We start from the raw sequence: 20,034 nt of genomic DNA on the forward strand, positions 1-20,034 counted from the left end.
CGGTTTGAGATGATAACAGGATGTGTAAGTGGAAATTCTTTGTAGGAAGTTGGGAAGGGTTGAGATTAAGGGTTTAAATTGAAGAAGAGAAAACCTTCCCCCACGGCATGAGTGGATGAATGTAGGAAAAGTGATGTGCATAGCTGATGTGCAAATGGGGCTACCTTGAGAAAGGTCTTGTGGTTTCAATTTTGACCTTGAGGAATGAGGGGAGGGTGAGATCAGTTTTCCTCTAATGAAAGTGAGTATTGGAGTGGAAAAATAGTTTAAGACAAAGAAGGAAAAGTTCTAATTATTGTTATGTAAGTATTCGTACCTCCTAAGTGCTTCCAATGTGTTAAAAATAAGAAATTTACGAACATTACAGGCATTGAGGGGCAGGTTGAGATTGCAACAGTTGGGAGATGTCTCAGTGATTCTTTTTCTTCCAGCATTGGGCGGTAATAAAGCATAGTGAGGAAGAGGTTAGTGGCTGGATTCAGACTGCCAGAGTTTGAAGCCCTGCTTTGCCGCTTAATGACTGTATAACTTTGGGTGTTGAGAGTTTACCTGAGCTACTCAATGGTATTGCTGCTGCCTCAGCATCCATTTTGTTTGCAGGGACATTAAACTGTCACTAGCCCCCTCCTGTAAGCACTTGCCCTAGATAGCAACCTGTAAAGTCACAAGCAAATGTAAGTCCCTGATATGGCTTCCCCAACAGCCCCTGTGATCTACAGTCTCCCCTGCCTCCCAGTGCCTGTATTCTGTATGGCCCCCTTAGAGAAGACCCCCGTGGGGCTTACCAAAACCCCTGCTCTTTTGATTTAAATTGACTGAAATGGCCCTAGCCTGGGAACCCCAAAGCACTCCACCCAGAGACCCTAATAAAGGCATGTACCCCAGGTCCTGTCACTCTGCCCCCTATCTTGACCTCCCCATGTGACCCCTCGAGGCATGCTGGGTACTTCCCCCAGGACCTGTGAGTAATAAACTACTCTATTTCAATTTCTATTGTGGTCTGTTGTTGAACTTTGGCTCACCATCTGGCACCCTGTGCTCCACTTAAAAAATGTTAATTTAAGAAAGTCAAAACATTGGGCAAATTACTTAACCTCTCCAGGCTACATTTCTTCACCTGTAACAAAGGGGATAAAAATAGTGCTGACATTTTTAAGGTTGTTGTAGTGATTTAGTGCCTGGAACATAATACACATTACATTTTAGCTATTAGGGTTTCATACCTAGAAGCAGGAACAGTAAAAATAGTCCTGAGTTATGTTGGAGACCTACCTCTCCAAGTTATATGTTTCAGAAAGGTCACCCCCAATCTGTGTCAATCAGAAACCAAACAGCATATTTTAGAATCCTAACCAAAAAGTGTAAGAACAGCTTGGATGAAATTTGCATTTGTGCATGTAGAAGATAATTTACTATGAAAGTCCAGATGAAACCAGGTAGCAGCAGGGACTGTTTTAATGGTCTGCTATTCACCCTGTTGGTGAGAGAGGGAATCCCTCCCTAGGGTTATGCGGCAGCTGAACACAGGACACCTGACACTGAACACATAAGATCCACTGTGCAGGGATAATCTGGAACTGTGCCTGTCCCTTTGATAAAGAGGGTTGTTTGGCTAGGGGACCTTTTCTGCAGGAGCAGAGTAGGAAGGGGAATTTGCAGTTAGGCCATTGGAGGCCCTACTGGTTTCCCCAGATGTCAAGGCAGTACATAACACTGGGCCTTAATTTTAGGCCCTACACTACCAGGACTGTGTCTTTACAATCTGGCAGGCATCATTGACCTTTATATATTCCACGGTCTGTTATTTGTATGTTTACTTTTATCTTTTATTATTTTTTTTAGATTTATTATTTATTTAATTTATTTTTTTTTTTTGGCTGCATTGGGTCTTCGTTGCTGTGCACAGGCTTTCTCTAGTTGCGGCCAGCGGGGGATACTCTTCGTTGCAGTGCACGGGCTTCTCATTGCAGTGGCTTCTCTTGTTGCGGAGCAGGGGCTCTAGGTGCGTGCGCTCAGTAGTTGTGGCTCACAGGCTCTAGAGCGCAGGCTCAGTAGTTGTGGCACACGGGCTTAGTTGCTCTGTGGCATGTGGGATCTTCCCGGAGGAGGGCTCGAACCCTTGTCCCCAGTATTGGCAGGTAGATTCTTTTGCATATTTTATTTTATTTTATTTTTTTGGCACACGGGCTTAGTTGCTCCGCGGCATGTGGGATCTTCCTGGAGCTGGGATCGAACCCGTGACCTCTGCATTGGCAGGCAGATTCTTAACCACTGCGCCACCTAGGAAGCCCGGCAGGTAGATTCTTAACCACTACGCCACCAGGAAAGCCCTGTATGCTTACTTTTCGATTATCTACTTCAGGAACTGGGAGACCCTCTGAGTCCAAATCTGCATAATTATAATACCTTTTCCCCTGAATAAATAAAGAAGTAAAAAAACAATTTATTTAAGCAATGAGGCCAAATATATTCATTTTATAAGGATTAAAAAAATAGACATAAGCAGCTAGACTTTGGAGAATTGAGCCTCTGTTAGTTTTCTTTTTTTTTTCAGTTTATGAGTAATAGCAAATACTAAACAGAATTGACAAACATTATTATAAGACAAAAGAATATTAATGTCCTCCAAAGAGCTCCTTTTCCAAAAAAGAACTAAAGGGAAAACAAACCCCAAATCTCATTGAATACAGCTTTTGTCACATAGAACCTTTCTTTTCAGAGCTCCCTTTATTTTCTACTTCTTCTAGTGCTTCATTTTTTTTCCAAAATTGAAATATTTATTTCACAGAAAATTTTTGAATTTAGTAAAGAAATGGCAATAACTGGTACATACATTAATTCAAAATATTTCTGCTAAGCACCAAATAGAATAGTTCCCAGACTTTTCACCAAGAACCTCTTCATCATTGAAAGAATGCCTAAAACATAATCAATTTATTTAGGTTTTTTTTTTCCTTCTTAGTCCTATTTATTTACCTCCCCCCTGCCCATTTTTTTTCCCACTTAGCAATAGGTCTCCAACATCTATTCAAGTCAGGAGATAAATGACTTAATTCTTTTTATGGCTGCATAATAGTCCACAGTAAGCACATACCATATTTATTTCATTATTCCCTATTGATAGATTTTTCACTTAGAGTCTGGCTTTTGCCACCACGAGTCACACTGAGGTAAGCATTTTAATACCTAGGTCCTGGTTTTAGTTAGATTTTTAATCAAGAAATCTAAAGCTGCCAGTCAGTAGTGCTTCATTTCTAAAAATTGTCTTTACTAATTTCTGGGTTTCTGAAAACTAAAGTTTTAACCAAATTGGAACAGACTTCTTTTTCCTTTCATAAATATGCATAAACAAATGAAGTTATTTCCAAATGTAAAACTGTTTCTGTCACATATTGCAGAAGATGAAATGAGCAATTAGGAGCTATGTCATGCATGCGGCAGAAGGGAAGCACTTGACAGCCTCCCGGGCTGCATTTCTAGCCTGGCTGTTCAGGCTGTCTGCAGTCAGTACCATTTGATAGTTCCATCAGAACATTAGACCCCAAGTGTTAAGTTTACATTTATACCAGGTTTTTATTAATTTAAAGTTTAAAACATAAAGGAAGAATAGAATAACCGGACTTGTTGAATTTGAATATATATAAAATTTATATATATATAGAATGGAATTCAGCTATTTTTTAAAATTTTTGTTTCTGTATTTATTTATTTATTTTTAAATAAATTTATTTATTTTTTTATTTATTTTATTGGCTGTGTTGGGTCTTTTTTTGCTGTGTGCGGGCTTTCTTTAGTTGCGGTGAGTGGGGGCTACTCTTCGTTGTGGTGCGTGGGCTCCTCATTGCCGTGGCTTCTCTTGTTGCGGAGCACAGGCTCTAGGCGCGTGGGCTTCAATAGTTGCAGCACATGGGCTCAATAGTCGTGGTGCACGGGCTTATCTGCTCCGTGGCATGTGGGATCCTCCCGGAGCAGGGCTCGAACCCGTGTCCCCTGCATTGGCAGGCGGATTCCTAACTGTTGTGCCACCCAGGAAGCCCTGTTTCTGTATTTAAATTTATGTTATATCCATACCATTTCTACATATTGAAATCCATGAATTCACACCAGTACCTCAAATTCCAATCCATAGCACAGGGTTCATTCTAGTTTTCCCCTTTTTTCTAGAATTCAGCTATTGAGTTATAATTTACATGCCTATATCTTCTGGAAAAATAAGTGAGATAGGATTAGAGAATTGGGAGCTTCTAAAGTATGAGGACTTTCTCCAAATAATCCTTGCTTTAGACTGAGTTGTGCGCCCCCCAAATTCATATGTTGAAGCCCTAACCCTCCAAGTGACTGTAATTGGCAATAGGGCTTTTAAGGAGGTAATTAAGGTTAAATAAGCTCATGAGGATGAGGCCCTAATTCAGTAGGACTGGTGTCCTTATAAGAAGAGGAAGACACCAGAGATCTCCATCAATCAGTATATCTCTCTGACTCTCTCTCTATCCCCTCCCCCCTCTCCCCCTTATCCTCCTCTCTCCTTCTTCTCTTCTTCTCTCCCCACTTCCTCCCTCCCCTACCTGAGCACAGAGGACACAGCAAGAAGCTGGCAGTCCACAAGCCAGGAAGAGAGGTCTAACCAGAAACCAACCCTGATGTCACCTTCATCTTGGATTTCTAACCTCCAGAATGGTGAGAAGATAAATTTCTGCTATTTAAGCCACCCAGTCTCTGGCATTTTGTTATGGCAGCCCTAGCTGACTAATATAATCCTGAACCACAGTAAGTCTTTTAAAAATGTATTTTAGAGAAGAGTCTTTGGCAAAGTCAGAGAAGGAGATGTGATGACAGAAGCAGAGGTCAGACTGTTGCAGTTGCTGATTTGAATATGGCTGGAGAGGCCAGGAGCCAAGAGATGCAGGTTACCTGCAGAAGCTGAAAAAGACAAGGAAAGATGTTTACCCCTAGAGCCTCCAGAAGGAATGCAGCATTGCCAGCATGTTGGTTTTTGTCCAGCAAGGCCCATTTTTTGATTTCTGACCTGTAAGATGATACATTTGTGTCATTTTTAGCCACTAAATTTGTGGTAGTTTGTATAGGAAACTGATACAGATGGGGAAGGATAGCAGGTGGGAGAATGAAGAAAGGAGGAAGGGAAAGAGAGACAGACACCATTAGGTACTGTTTGCATATCTAACCCCTTTAATGATGTCTCAGACTGAGAGCTGGCTTTGTCATTCACTTGATCCTGTTGATCTTTGAAAGAGTGGTTGAGAGTAGAGGCACTTTCCTCATATGCTTGTAGATCGTTTGATGTGCTTTGCCTGGTTAGAGTTTAGGAACTCCATTAATGGTGATGTAAATTGACTAGAATTTTGACTGGTCTTGAGAGTTTACTGAGTCTCTCAGAAGCTGTTAGGAAATTGAGCTTGTTAGTCAAGGAGAACAAAGAGCTGCACACCTCCCTCCCCAGCTATTGATTCCACTTCAGGTGAAGCTAACTGCATGAGAGATACCCCTGACATCAAGAGGGAGTCCGTGCTTCTGAGGGAGACCGGGAATCTCATGATACACAAGAAACCTCGAAGACCCTGAGTCCCCTACATACGAACCTTCAAGTTGCAAACTTATAAAGATCTGAACGTGCATTCGCATGTCCAATCATGTTTTACAGCTCTATTTTTTTTAAAGCTCTTTATTGGAATATAATTGCTTTACATTGTTGTGCCAGTTTTTGCTGATAATAGTATTGACATATATATACACTACCAAATGTGAAACAAATAGCTAGTAGGAAACTGCTGCATAAAACAGGGAGATCAACTTGATGATGTGTGATGACTTAGAGGGATGGGATAGGGATAGTGGGAGGGAGGGGATATGGGGATATATGTATAAATACAGATAATTTACAGCTCTTTGAAACATTGCACAGGACCAGACAACAAGTTTTTAAAGATTATGCTAGGGCATCAGAAGGAGCCAGAACAAAGATAAACGAAGAATTCAAATGTAATAAAAGTGAACCTTCTCCTAAGAAAATAGAATAGCTAATAAAAATAGGTTCTGATGTTGAATTGATACCCAGAACATCTGTTATACAAGGTATTCATGCAGACTACAATATGCTGAAATTGGTCCCTAGGAAAGACCTTCTTATAGAAAATGTGCCATATTGTGATGCACCAGCTCAGAAGCAATGAGTTTTTCTAGAATAAAGTTGTCTTTGTCATTTTTAATTTTAAAATATATAACTCTGGCTAAACTCCTGGAAATGCATATATTTTTCTCTGAAACGGCATGTTGAAAATGAGTGAATTATAGTTTCATAAAAAATATATTTTATAATTCCAGTTTTTGGAACTGCTAGGACTAAGGATATCCAAAATTTATAGATTTTCCCCTACTATGTGGATGGGACCTCATCAGTCTTGTCCCTCGGTGTTTATGTGGGTATATTTCCTAAAACTGTACAAATGTTAAATTTTTAGTCTTTGGTAATGTGATATTACGAAAAAACTGCTTTCCGTCTGTTATTGTTCAGCTTAATCCTTACCAGTCACTTGTATTTCATTTTCTTCTGTTTTTTGTTTTTTGTTTTTTGTTTCTTGTTTTTTTTTTCCCATTTCCCTTGGTATATCAATGTCTTTGTTACTGGTTTCTAAGAACTCATTTATGACTAAGGATATTAACCATTTGTCATGCAATGCAAATGAAATACCATATTTTATTGCCATCAATTTAGTATGGTGTTTTGTATTTTGGTTGTGTATTAAAATATATTGTTATGCTTTAAAAAAACCTATTTTTAAAAATATGTTGTAACATTTATTAAATCCAGTGTCTATTTTAAATTTTTTTAAGCGAGGGACTTTAAGTACATCTCACGTATTTCTTCTTTCTTGTGATTTATCCTTTTATATCCCTTAAGTTTTAAAAATATGGAACATACCTAAGAATTAAAACATGTTGCCAATGGGTTTTAGCATGCTAATTGTTCTTTTTAAACTATAATTCATGGGGTGCTAATTTCCTATTCATAGAAAGGTTCAGTGTTAAAACAATTAATGCACTTAGTTATTTTGATTATTTTTTTTCTTCAACTAACCCAATAACAGATTGCATGTCAGATTTTAGCATTACAAAGGGATTTTAAAGATGAATATGCCAATATGGTTTTGTTTAGTTAATTTTCCTATGTCCAATACTATCTGAAGGCCTAATGCTTCTTCTTTTTCCTTATTTCTTTTCTCTTTGGTGCTATTCATTAGCTGCTGCTTCCTTCTCTATTTCTGTGTCTACCTTAGGTTGAGTTGAGACAACGTGCTTGACAGATAAACTTGTAATTTGTGACAAGTCAATAAAGCATTATTATTAGAAACTTGTACTTACAGATATCCTTATAAGAACCTGAAATCACAGAATTAGAGTTGGAAGGCACCCTAAAAATAATTTTCTGGGCAATACCTAAATTATTCCAGATGTGATCTTCAGAGGAAAAGACTATATGATATGGAAATTCCCTTTTAAGCTATTGTAGAATGTTAATAATACTCATTTTCAGAATTCTCTTACAACAGGATGAAATCTCTTTATACTGTAATGTGTTAGGTTCTTGCTCTGGGGAGACAGAACAATTGCTGCTCTACCATATGTCTGTTCCACGTGTAGAATTAAATTATGAAGTCTTCCCTCAGCCTTCTTATCTCCAGTTTCTTTTATCTTTCCTATGGTTCCTGTTTCCCTGCATTCGCCCTGTGGTTTCTTCTGAAAATACAAATCCTCCATGCTGCTTTCAGTGTGAACAGCAGTTTGTAAACTCGAAAGCATTATGCAAATGTAAATGATTATTCTATTATTATGAAGGTGTTGACCAATACACTGTACTGTTATAAAAGCATTCCAGTGCTGGCTTTGAATGGTTCTTGGACAATCAGTTTCTTACTGAAAATTTTTAAGTCTATGTTTTTATACTCTGTGGTCCATATTTTATTACTTTTCTGATTCTTACTACCATTTTCTTTAAATTCAGCTCTGATGAACATACACCAGTAGAGGATGAAGAGCCAAAGAAAAGCACCACTTCAGCTTCTGCTTCAGAAGGTATTTTTTTTAAGAACTTTTATTGAGATACAATTGACATACAATAAACTGTGTATATTTAAAGTGTGCAGTTTGATATTTTTTTCTTATTAGTAATGTATATATGGCAATCCCAATCTCCCAATTCATGCAGAAGGTATTTTTTAAATATAGAACTTTTTTTATTGAGAAGTTTAAAAAATACATTTATAAATAGTTGAACAATAAATAGTTTACTTTTACTCAGATTGCCTTTACTCATCAATTCCTTTTCAGTATTTCAAATACAATAAAATTGATGCTCAGAAATACTTCTTTAGAAGTTAGTGTTTTATTTCTATTTTTATGTAGAAGAAAAGAAGTCTAGTCATTCAAAAGAAAGATCCGAGAAAAGGAGAAAGAAAATATCATCTAAAAGAAAACACAAGAAGTATTCTGATGATAGTGACAGTGACTCTGATTCTGAAACAGACTCCAGTGGTAAGAAAGCCAACATTCTTCTGTGAGCCTTGCTTCAAAACTAGTTTTACTTCTTGAAATCTTATTTTAGAAGAAAGTTCTTAAAAACCATAATAGCCAAGAGTTTTGAACACTTACTGACTTTGTGTCAGGAACCCTGCTGAGTACCTGATATGCATTATTGCTATTTAATCCACACAGTCACTGTAGGGCACATCTTAGAGATGGGGAAATGGAGGCCCAGAGCAGGTTATAAGTACCACACCCAAGGTCACACAGTTGGGATTCAAATCTAAGCTGTGTAACTCCAGATTGGTCATGTGTAGCTGTACAAGGTATATGGCATCGAACCAAGTTAGGGTTAGTCTGAGAGACGTGTGGTGCAGACCAAGCCACAGGGGCTGCATCAGCCCAGTGGAGCGGCTCTTTTGTGAGATTCTCACACTCTGTGGGCACCTTTGTGCAATTTTCAAAAAGGCACACCATAGGGGACCCCCTTCAGGCCAGCAGCTGATTTATGGAAGACACTTCCTGTGGGGCAGCACCTCACAAAAAAGCCACCTTTTTGTGTCCTCTCCTGGCTGATGATTGACAGAGGGTGCCTCCTCTGGGGCACACATTACACTAAGGCACCCCTTCCTCTCATGTCACCTGGGTTTCCTGGCCCTCACTGTCACCTTTCTTCCTCTGTGCTGGAAGACTGAGCTTTCTTGAAGTATAAATCTGAGCATGCCAGTCCCTACTTAAAACCCTCCCATAGCTCTCCATGGCCTTCAGGGTAAAGTCAGACCTTGATTGATCTCTCTCATCACACGTACCCTGTCACTCTCCTGCAGTGTCCTCTGTGACCTAAGAGTGAGTTTCCATCTCTTCAATATTGCACATCCTTTCTCTCGACTCTGTCACTTGGTACAGAGAATCCATCCACTTACTGGTCTCTCCCTGCTCGCAGCTTGGCTTACTCATTGCAACAGTGGACATGCATTACTTTTGTAATAAAACTGGTTTTAAAAAGAACTAGCTTAAGAGTCACCTTTTCCTGGTCAACCATTCCTAAACCACCCTCCCCAAATCCGCCAGATTTTGAGACTCTACACCCAGAGCATCCCATGCTTCCCGCTTACTCAGATTCTACTTACCTCTTTCCCTCTGTCTCCTCCACTAGACTGAGCTCCTGGAAAGCATCCCCCCAAACACACACATGAAAATATTCAAACATTCAGAAAAGTAGAGGGAGTAGTATAATTAATGCCATATACAGTACTTGTCACTGAGGTTTAACATTTGTTAGCATTTTGACATATTTGCTTCAAGTAGGGATTTTTTGTTGTTGAGATATTCAAGGTAAAATACACTAAATATTTCTGTATGCAACGCTTTAAAAAAGGACATTTTCCTACTTAACTACAATACTATTATCTCACCCAGTAAGTTAATAATTCCCTATATCATCTAATACCTAGTGTGACTTTAATTTCTATGTTTCCGGTGCCTAGCATGGTTTGTAACATAAATGTTTGGATGAATTTCTCTGATATAACAATTGGGACAGCAGAAGCTTATTTATCTGGTCAAAGGTATTAACGTTTTAGAGGTAAACTTTTTTTTTGATTTTAATATGTTTTAATTTTCAGATGGAAATACAAAAGAAAAAAAGCCCAGCAAAAGAAAAAGAAGAAACACAGATGACCAGGTTTTTTTCTTTAATCTTTATTATGGAAAAGGTCATATGTATATGTATACACACACACACACGTACACACACCAGTATAGAGTATAGTGTAATGATCTCCCATGTACATATCACCAACTTGAACAATTATCAATTTGTGGGAAGTTGCCATTACCCCCAATTATTTTGAACCAAATCCCAGATATCATTTCCTTTATAAACAGTTCAGCATGTTTCTCTAAAAGAGAGACATTCTTTCCTTTTTAAACATTACCACATTACCATTACTATGCCTAAAAATTTAACAGTAATTCCTCAGTTCTTATCACACTTCATTTTTATTTTTGTTTTTTAGCCTGGCAGTTTCACATGAGGAAGATAGCATGAAGAAAGTCAAGGTCTGACTGCTTTTTTTCAGTGATCCATTAATCTGGATTATTAATCAGGGCCTTCCTCTTGCTTCCAGCAGCAGTAAACCAAAAGATTCCCTTTTAGTGTTTAATCGTCAGTATCTAGGGTCCTTTCAAGGATGCTGAATGAGACAAAATACATTCGAAGGCATGATTGTCACTTCTAAGCCAGGGAAGACACAATAATATGGCTCCTGGGGTGGGGGGAGGGGAGAAAAGGGAGAAGAGCTTCTTTCTGGCCTTGATGGAGTCTCCTCTTGTGTTTCCTTTGAAGCAGCAGTTCCTTTGGGCCATTATGGTTTGTTCCCCTATATCTTCCACAAAAAGGAAGGGCAGTGAACAGAATTTGGAGTATCTAGAACAAAACTAGGTGAAGGTTTGGATCTTACCTTCCCATAAAGCCCTATAAATAGTAGTTTCTTAGGAAGATTCCTTTAGAGTCCAGGCTGGTGCCCAAGCTCCTCATAGAGATTGGAGCTCAGCCCTGGATTGGAGCTCAGCCCTGTTTTGCAGCACACTGGTCTCTCACTAGGGACTTTCCCCACCCCATCTTACATGTGTATGTATCTGAGAAGTGCAGGGCCTCATGATAGTGACTCAGGGACGTCACCTCATGAAAAGAGACCTTCTTGACATTCCTTAGCAATTCTTATCCATATAATACTAACCCCATTTGGCACATAAAAACAGGTATACAAGAGAATTCACATCTCTACTGAAAATACGAAAAAATATGCCATATAAAACCACAATGCACTGTTTTCATTTATTCAGTTCATTTATCAGGCATTTGGTGAACTGCTCTTGATGATGGGTGTTTGGGGCTGCAGTGGCACCAGAGGAACCCAACTCCACTTGGGCTTCGAAACAAATATGTCATTATAGGAACCATCCAGGATTGTGACAACAGGGTGACCCATGGCCACAGGGGACATATTTCTGAGAATTAAGCCCCTCTAATATCTCCAACACTTGGCCCTCCCATTCTTAAACCAAACCTTCAGTCAGAGGGGAAAAAAGGAATTGGTTTAGTATATTGAATAGTTAATGTCTTTTTTTCCCTTAAATTTGTTTATTTATTTATTTTATTGGCTGTGTTGGGTCTTTTTTGCTGTGCGTGGGCTTTCTTTTAGTTGCGGTGAGTGGGGGCTACTCCTCGTTGTGGTGCGCGGGCTCCTCATTGCCGTGGCTTCTCTTTTGCGAAGCACGGGGTCTAGGCACATGGGCTTCAGTAGTTGTAGCACATGGGCTCAATAGTTGTGGCTCATGGGCTCTAAAGCGCAGGCTCAGTAGTTGAGGCGCACGGGCTTAGTTGCTCCGTGGCATGTGGGATCTTCTTGGAGCAGGGATCGAACCCATGTCCCCTGCATTGGCAGGTGGATTCTTAACCACTGTGCCACCTAGGAAGCCCTGAATAGTTAATGTCTTAATAGAAAAACACAACATGCAAATCTATATGCTATTGATGACATGGAAGAAACTATTTCATTATTGCTAAAATATCTTAGGAAAGTTAATACTGCACCCCTCCCTTCAGGCCACCCTTAGTGATCGTAGACTAAACATGCCAGGCTCTAGTCTAGGCTTATTGCTTTGCTCCTGTCCTCCCACTTTTAGTATTCTTTAACTATTTTCCATGTCCTACAGGCAAGCCAGCTAGTGAATGGCACTGTGTCCTTGCTGTTAATGCTTTGCCTGGTAACAGGATAAAGAAGAGTTAGTGTTCTGACAGCAGTCCAGCTGCTCTGCCCCTCCTCACTAGGGACAGTGTCACCCTGGCAATGTGGGGAGCTGAGCATGGTAAAAACTCAACCCCTTTCAAAGTCATACTGAGGGAAACAGACCCTATTTTAAAAGCCCATCTTAAGTCTGAAGTAGATAATTAGTAGGAAGGAACATGTTGGAATTTTAGACAGAAGGTTTCCTTGAAGGATGACTAAGGGGTCATTTATCCTCTGAAATGTCTTGAGAGTTAGAAAGGTGGTCTGGCAAGGGGGCCCTGGGGGGTTGTGACTTATCTTACTGGGACGTGAGAGTTGCTGAAGATCTGGACACTGCCTTGATATTGTAGTCTTTAATACTAAGGAAAGTTCAACCTAACTAGGTTCAACTCCATTCAAATTCAGTTTCTGCCCAACCAATCATTTGGAGGGAAAGAGGCAGACCACTGTCAATTCTGCATGTGCCAACCTGCCCCCACCCTCCAGCCTTCGTGGGCTTAGGACACTGGCAGCTAACCTGGTTCTACCTCCATGTTCAGGATTCTGGATGGAAGGTGATGTTGCCTGGAGTGGTGGAGCACCCTAGGTCTTGCCAGCCCCATTCCTCAACTAGGAGATCCCAACACCATCAAGAGTTCTAAGGCAAGAGAGTGGAACTAGGCATTTTGGAACAAGGTCAACAACAGTGTGGCACCCCTGTGTTCACTGCAGCATTATTTGCAATAGTCAGATAAGGAAACAAGCTAATTGTCTATCCATGGATGAATGGATAAAGAAAATGTGTATACAGGCACATCTCAGAGATATTGTGGGTTTGGTTCCAGGTCATCACAACAAAGTGAATATCATAATAAGGTGAGCCACATGGATTTTTTGGTTTACCAATACTACAAGTTATTTTTTATACTATACTGTAGTCTGTTAAGTGTGCAATAGCATTATGTCTTAAAAAAACAACAAACACCTTAATTTAAAAATACTTTATTGCTAAAAATGCTTTCATCTAAGCCTCAGGAAGTTGTAATATTTTTGCAACAGTAACAGAGATCACAGATCACCATAACAAATACCATAATGATGAAAAAGTTTGAAATATCACCAGAATTACCAAAATGTGACACAGAGATAAGAAGTGAGCAAATGCTGTTGGAAAAATGGCGCCAGTAGACTTGCTTGATGCAGGGTGGCCACAAGCCTTCAATTTGTTTAAAAAAAACCAGTATCTGCAAAGTGCAATAAAGTGAAGCACAATAAATGAGGTATGCCTGTATATACAGTGGAATATTATTCAGCCACAAAAAACAATGAAGTCTTACATTTGCTACAACAAGGATGGAGCTTGAGGGCATTATGCTAAGTGAAATAAATCAGAAAGACAGATAATGTATGATCTCACTTTGATGTGGAGGAATCTAAAAACAAAAGACAAACAACAGAACCCCCCGAATTAAAAACAAACAAACTCATAGAACAGATTGGTGGTTGCCAGAGGCGGGAGGTGGGAGAAATGGGTGGGGGGGGGTGGTCAAAGGTACAAACTTAAGTCATGGGGATGTGTAATGTACAGTATGGTAACTACAGTTAATAATACTATTAACTGTATTAACTAATTTGAAAGTTGCTAAGAGAGCAAATCTTAAAAGTTCTCATTATTAAAAAAATTTTTTTGGTGTGGTGATGGATATTAACTAGACACTGTGGCGATCATTTCACAATGTATATAAATATCAAATCATTATGTTGTAGACCTGAAACTAATGTATGTCAGTTATACCTCAATTTTAAAAAAAGAAAAGGAGGTTCTTTGGGGTTCATGCTGTAGTTTGGAAATAGATGAAAACATTCTCTCTTTTCCCTCATTTGTTTCTTGTTGCTCTTTTTCCCTTCTGAACTCCACTAAGAGACCACTTCATAAACCCAGGAAAAGCAAGTCGCCAAAACTTCAGTTTTTCTTTTCCTCTCAACTTGTTTTGCCTGCTTGAGAAAGCAGAGGCCTGGGCCTCCCAAGCCCTGGCCAGACCTGACTGTGAGCCCAGCCCGTGGCCTCAGCTGCCAGCACTGCTTTCCAGACCCCCTCCTCCCCAGCTCTGCAGTCCATGTCCATCACTGCCCTTACATGCTCTCTGCAGCAAAGCTAATAATAAGCTCATCTAGATTTTTCCTCCTATCAATACTTCTTTGATGCAACTTAAGGTTTTCTATGATATGAAGTAGTCACCTCTTGATCCCATGACCTAGAAATTAGTCACCACTGCTTGAGGAAATGAAAAAGTACTTCAAATTAACACAGGTCCAAAGCTACCCTGAATTGACAGCCACCCCACCGGCACCAAAAAATTCCACAAAACCCACTTGTTCCTAATTGTACCACCAAAAGGGAAAAAAATCCTTAGATTAGAAATTCCTCAAGAGAATATTTATTTATGCATTTGGTAGTTTCATAACATTGATTTTGTATGATATCTCCAAGGCATAGTTTGACTATATATTAGAATTTTCATTTTTACCCTTTCTGGGTCCGTGGAATTTTATCCATAATTGTTTTTTTGTTTTTGTTTTTTAGACAAATTTAGGGCTGCCACTCCCTACCTTGCTTTACCAAATGCTGAAAAACAATAGCAGGAGGACTTGGACTTTAAGCTCTCAACCCCATCCATCTCAGTGCAACTAAATGATGCTAGTTACTCCTACAGTGTGTTCTCTGGACCAATTACTCCCTTGCACCAGTGCTGAAATATTTACAAAGTCACTCATTTTACCTCAGAGGTTATGCTTGGTTTTGAATATTTTAAATAATTTAGCACAATTGAACCCTCTTATAACCCAGCTCCTCAGTGCATTAATTTAAATACTTCCAGGTCAGATTGAGTCCCAACATGACTACACAGAAGACAGAAGTATTGCTTTAAGGAGGGCTAACATCCTCCCTAAAGGATACTTGTGCTAGGAGGACTTGAATTTTATTGGAAAAAATATATCTGTATATATTCAGATAGATAAATAGGTACCACAGGTGTAGGAAAAGTAGCTCTGTTCTATTTTTTTTCCCTTTGGGAACTCATGTTCCCACTGGTAATGGACAATTTCCATAAGTTGGAATTTACTGACCCTATTTACTACCCCTTCAAGTCCCCAAAGTTCAAAACTTATTTTCCAATCATGGAAAAGGCAATAAAAACAAACCAAGGTGAGAATGGCCATGACAAAGATGTCAAAGTCCCAAAGCAGGTTTTAAAATGGCCGCCCTACCAGGTTGATTTTTCAGGTTTACTGACCTGCACCCTGGCTTCAGTCTCATTCGTGTGCCTTGCAAGCTCCTTTCTGAGAGAAGAAAATCACAATTGTTCAGTATTCGGAGATGTGGGTGAAATGAAATACATGGATGTTATTTCATGCTTGTTTTAAAATTTCTATCCCCTTCATGCCTCCCACCCCAGTTCACTTTTCTGGAATACCCAGCTTGAGGCTCGCCTTAGCAGGTGGTTTTCCCTCTTGTGCAAAATTAAATGTGACACCAAAAAAACAGCAATCAAGATAAATAATGTTTTAGTGCAGTAAACAAATATCAAAATTAGTGCAAAAATAGCCCATGATGAAAATATTACCAAAATTTAAACATAGCTAGAATCTGACCCTACACTTGCTCCACCGTGCCTCATGCACGGTGCCAACAAAACGTTATTTACAAAACAGGGCTCTGGTCAAAGTCTCCCTACTTGATGGATTTGAATACCGCATGAAAATATTTACCTTCATGCCCAGTAGGTACTGCCTCACCCCAGAGACCTAGGGGGAGGGGACCCTGGTGGCCTTGGGCCCTCTAGGTGGCTTTTGGCCCTGGAAAGGAGAGAAGAGACTCCGGAAGAGAGCCAGAGACACCCAGAGACAACCGAGTCCCCTGGAGAACTAGGCACCTTCAGGGCTAGCCAGGTACATGCGGAACACGGTGGGGTATCCAGTGCGTGTAAAAGACTCTCCATCCGTAGCTGCAAAGGGGTGAATGTGATGCGGCAGAGGCGCCGCTGCCTGTCCCCAGGCTTCCGCCCCTCAGGGACCTGGGGAAGCCAGCTCCTGCTGCTACTGCTTCGTGGGCTCCTGGCCGCCGCCTCCTCGTCTTCTCCCGCCCCAGTTCGGACCGTATTGCCTCCTGTTCTCCTCTGGCTGCCATCGCTGAGATCATGGAGGGCTTCATATCTGAAAACGGGGAAAAGCAAAGAGAGAGACTACAGGGAGGCGAAGGGACGCGACTGGGCAGCAGCGGCGTCCTGTCCACTTGCTTCTCCCAGGGAAAGGGCGTTTCCTGGGCTTCACCAAAGCACCTGTCCCAGTCCGGGCACTTGACCTTGTGGTTCTTCCCGCTCTCCACTGACTCCAGGCTGTGATAGCCAGTATCACCGAGGCTGCCCCTACCGCCACCCCGCCACCCCCGCCCCCGCCGAGGCTCCACGTCTTGAGTGTTGTGGATGAAGCTGCGCTGGGATCTGCGGGGATGCCCTTGTCGGGGATAGAGCTGGGGCCATGGCCGGGTCAGGTTCTCTTTTTGGCGCCTGGTCCCGGTTATAGCGTGTCTGTCGCAGGTGCAATGCATACCCACTCCTGGTAAGGCGCCCACCCCCACCTGGTCTGCGGTGCGGGGGACCCGCTGGGGCGCGCACGAGGCCAGGGCGTGGCTATAAAGTAGACCGGTGCCAACTTGGGGCGGAGGAGGGGCAGGGAAATGAGACCTTAGTCACCTCCCAGGGCCCAGGAGAAATGTTGGGAGAACGTCTCTCCGGTCTCTCCGCCTGGCCCTCGATGGGCGCAGGCTCGTTGCCCTTAGTTCCCCTGAGGGAGGGACGCAGAAATGGGGCTGGAGAAAGCACGGGGCCCCAGCAGCCCCAACCTGGTCATCCCCCTTGTCGTGTGGGCTCTGAGCATGACTCCCCACCACCCCCAACCCGGAAAGTTGGTAACTAATGGATAGGACTCTGGTTCTGCTCCATTTGCCCCCAAAGTCCACAAACCGGGCTAGTGATTCAGATGAAATGATTAGGGAGCTGCTTGCTCTGGCTCCCCATCGTAGTGGGAGCTTCGGGCTGTGTTTGCTGAGCACTCTGTGTGCTCAGATGCCTGCTGCAAGAAATCCAATCTGTCTCTTGCGAATGTAACAAGTAACTCCAGATTTGTACTAACCCACATCATAGCGCAAGTGTAGAAATCTGCCAGTGCTTAGTGCTCCCAAGAACGCTTGCAGTGCAAGCTTCCTTCGACTTTGGATGTAACTGTGGAGCTATGCATCGGCCGCTGGTAACTGTGGAGCTATGCATCGGCTGCTGGTCTCTGCTCCGTGTGCATGTTTGCCCTTTACTTGGTCCTGTGTTGTAGACCAGGGAGAGTTTTCATCTTCCCCATGCCGCCCTTTTCTCCTGCACCCCATCTCCCTCCCCTCCCCTCCGGCTCTTTCTCTCCTCTAACTTCTGAAAGTCTTGTTCCCTGCTGAGAAGTGCCAAATGAGAGCCAGGCCAGATTGAGGGTTTTATGGTTCTTCAAGAGGTGTTTACAGGTGCCCTGGGGCATGTTAATATCCTGAATATTAAGAACAGCTTCTAAGCATGGGTCCTGTGCTTGACATTGTACATGATTTATCCTATTTCTACCTGCACAATCATCATCATCAACCCCTTTTTAAAAGAAATTAAACCAGGGTGGAACAGCTCAACCTCACTCATAGACAAGCCCTGCCCTGCCCTGATGATGAAGTGGTTCCGCTCACTGAACTTTCAGATGCGACCCTTCTTCCACCAGTGAGTTGGGCTAGAGAAGGAGGAGCAGGTAGACAGCCCGGGCTGCTGTGCCGGCCAACGTTCCTTTGAGGGGACAAGGGGATTTGACTAAACAGCCTCTTAGGTACCTTTATCCTGGAGGACATGAATCATTTTTGTCATTAATTAATTCTGTTTATAAATTCTTTAAATGTCTCCTTCTTAATGACACTTTAGTGCAGGTGTGGAGGAGAGGAAGTGACGTGAGATTTGTGCACGCATCATTAATATGCTCTTTGGAAGCTTGTCTTTGGGAGTAGAAGTTACTTACATCATAAGCAGTAACAGTTTGGGATTGACTATTTCTAATAAGACTTTACAGATGACCACACCACAGTGCTTTATATTCACCACTTCAGTCCCTTTCTATCTACCTACCTACCTATCTATCTATCTATCTATTTTTTTATTTATTCATGAGAGTCTGTGAGAGGGGAGATGGTTATCCTCTGGTGGTTTGCAACGTGGACAGGATGTTTTCTTGTGAAAATAATGTCCCTCCTGCCCTTTTTTGTACCTGTGAGCATCAGTCAGTAAGCCTTTGCTGGCTGCTGGTATACAGGGCCCTGTGCCAGGTGGTGTGGAGAATGTCACAATGCCTGACCCAGCTCTTGTGCTGTGGGTTCTCAGAGTCTCGAGAGGCAGATCGGCCCACACCAGAGAAAGAAGCCAGTTATGGAGGCAGATTGCCCAGCCCCACCATATACTCACTCTGTGACCCTGGGCAAGTTGGCTGACCTCTCTCTGTGCCTCAATTGCCACATCTGTAGAATGGATATCATGATGATACCTGCCTTATGGTGTTGTGAGGTTTAAATAAAGTAATAAAGATGAGGCCAGGACTTCCCTGGTAGTGCAGTGGTTAAGAATCTGTCTGCCAATGCAGGGGACACGGGTTTGATCCCTGGTCCGGGAAGATCCCACATGCCGCAGAGCAACTAAGCCCGTGCACCACAACTACAGAGCCTGTGCTCTAGAGCCCATGAGCCACAACTATTGAGCCTGCGTGCCACAACTACTGAAGCCCATGCACCTAGAGCTCGTAGTCTGCAAGAAGAGAAGCCACTGCAGTGAGAAACCCATGCACCACAACAGAGTAGCCCCCTCTCATCGCAACTAGAGAAAGCCCGTGCACAGCAACAAAGAACCAATGCAGCCAATAAATAAATAAATAAAAATAAAGATAAGGCCCATGGTGAGCACTCAAGCAACATCAGCTGGTGCTGGAGTAAAAGGATCAAGGGTGCGGTCAGTCTGCATCCACGTCCACATTGACATTGAAGATGTCAGGTGAGGAGTTATTGGGAAGAACATAAGAATGTATACATGTAAAACACATCGAACAGTGCCTGGCACAGTAGGTAAGTACTTGAGCCATGTGAGCTACTGCTATTATATGTATTGTTACTTTTCATGTTATTGATGAAAACTACCTCTAATTCAGAGATTCTTACCCAAGTCATTAGCTAGGAGTGAGAATTGAGCCTGGATAGAGAGGATGGTTAGGAATTCAATATAGTACAGAGCTCAAGCAGAAAAGACTTGAGCCAAGGCTCTAGGCTGGGAGCATGCAGGTATGTCCAGGGATCCACAGACTGTGCACATTGGGAGACTGGAGTATCATAGGACATAAGGTTGAAAGGGAAGAAATTAAGATGTGGCTGTGCTGTGCAAAACTGGCAGGTATTTATTCTATATGTAAGGGGGAACCAGGAGATATTTCCAGCAAGGAAATTACAGAAGCCCATTCATATTTTGGGAAAGTAACACAGGCTGCAGGGGGGAGGAAAGGAGAGAGGTGGAAGCTAAAGTTAGGAATGAAGTAGGAGTTTGTTGTAATAAGTTGTAAAAGAAAGTAAGCCCAAATGAGGGCCCGGCAATGGGAATTGGAAAAAGGGGAGAAT

At 41.8% G+C, this 20,034-nt stretch overlaps 1 pseudogene; it reads left to right on the top strand.

Annotated features, from left to right (window-relative positions):
- LOC130841896 (rhox homeobox family member 2-like) overlaps nt 1-20,034 on the top strand; it is a 63,412-nt pseudogene that overhangs the window by 886 nt on the left and 42,492 nt on the right.

The sequence above is a fragment of the Hippopotamus amphibius genome, chromosome X (genome assembly GCF_030028045.1).
Source record: "Hippopotamus amphibius kiboko isolate mHipAmp2 chromosome X, mHipAmp2.hap2, whole genome shotgun sequence".
NCBI lineage: Eukaryota > Metazoa > Chordata > Mammalia > Artiodactyla > Hippopotamidae > Hippopotamus > Hippopotamus amphibius.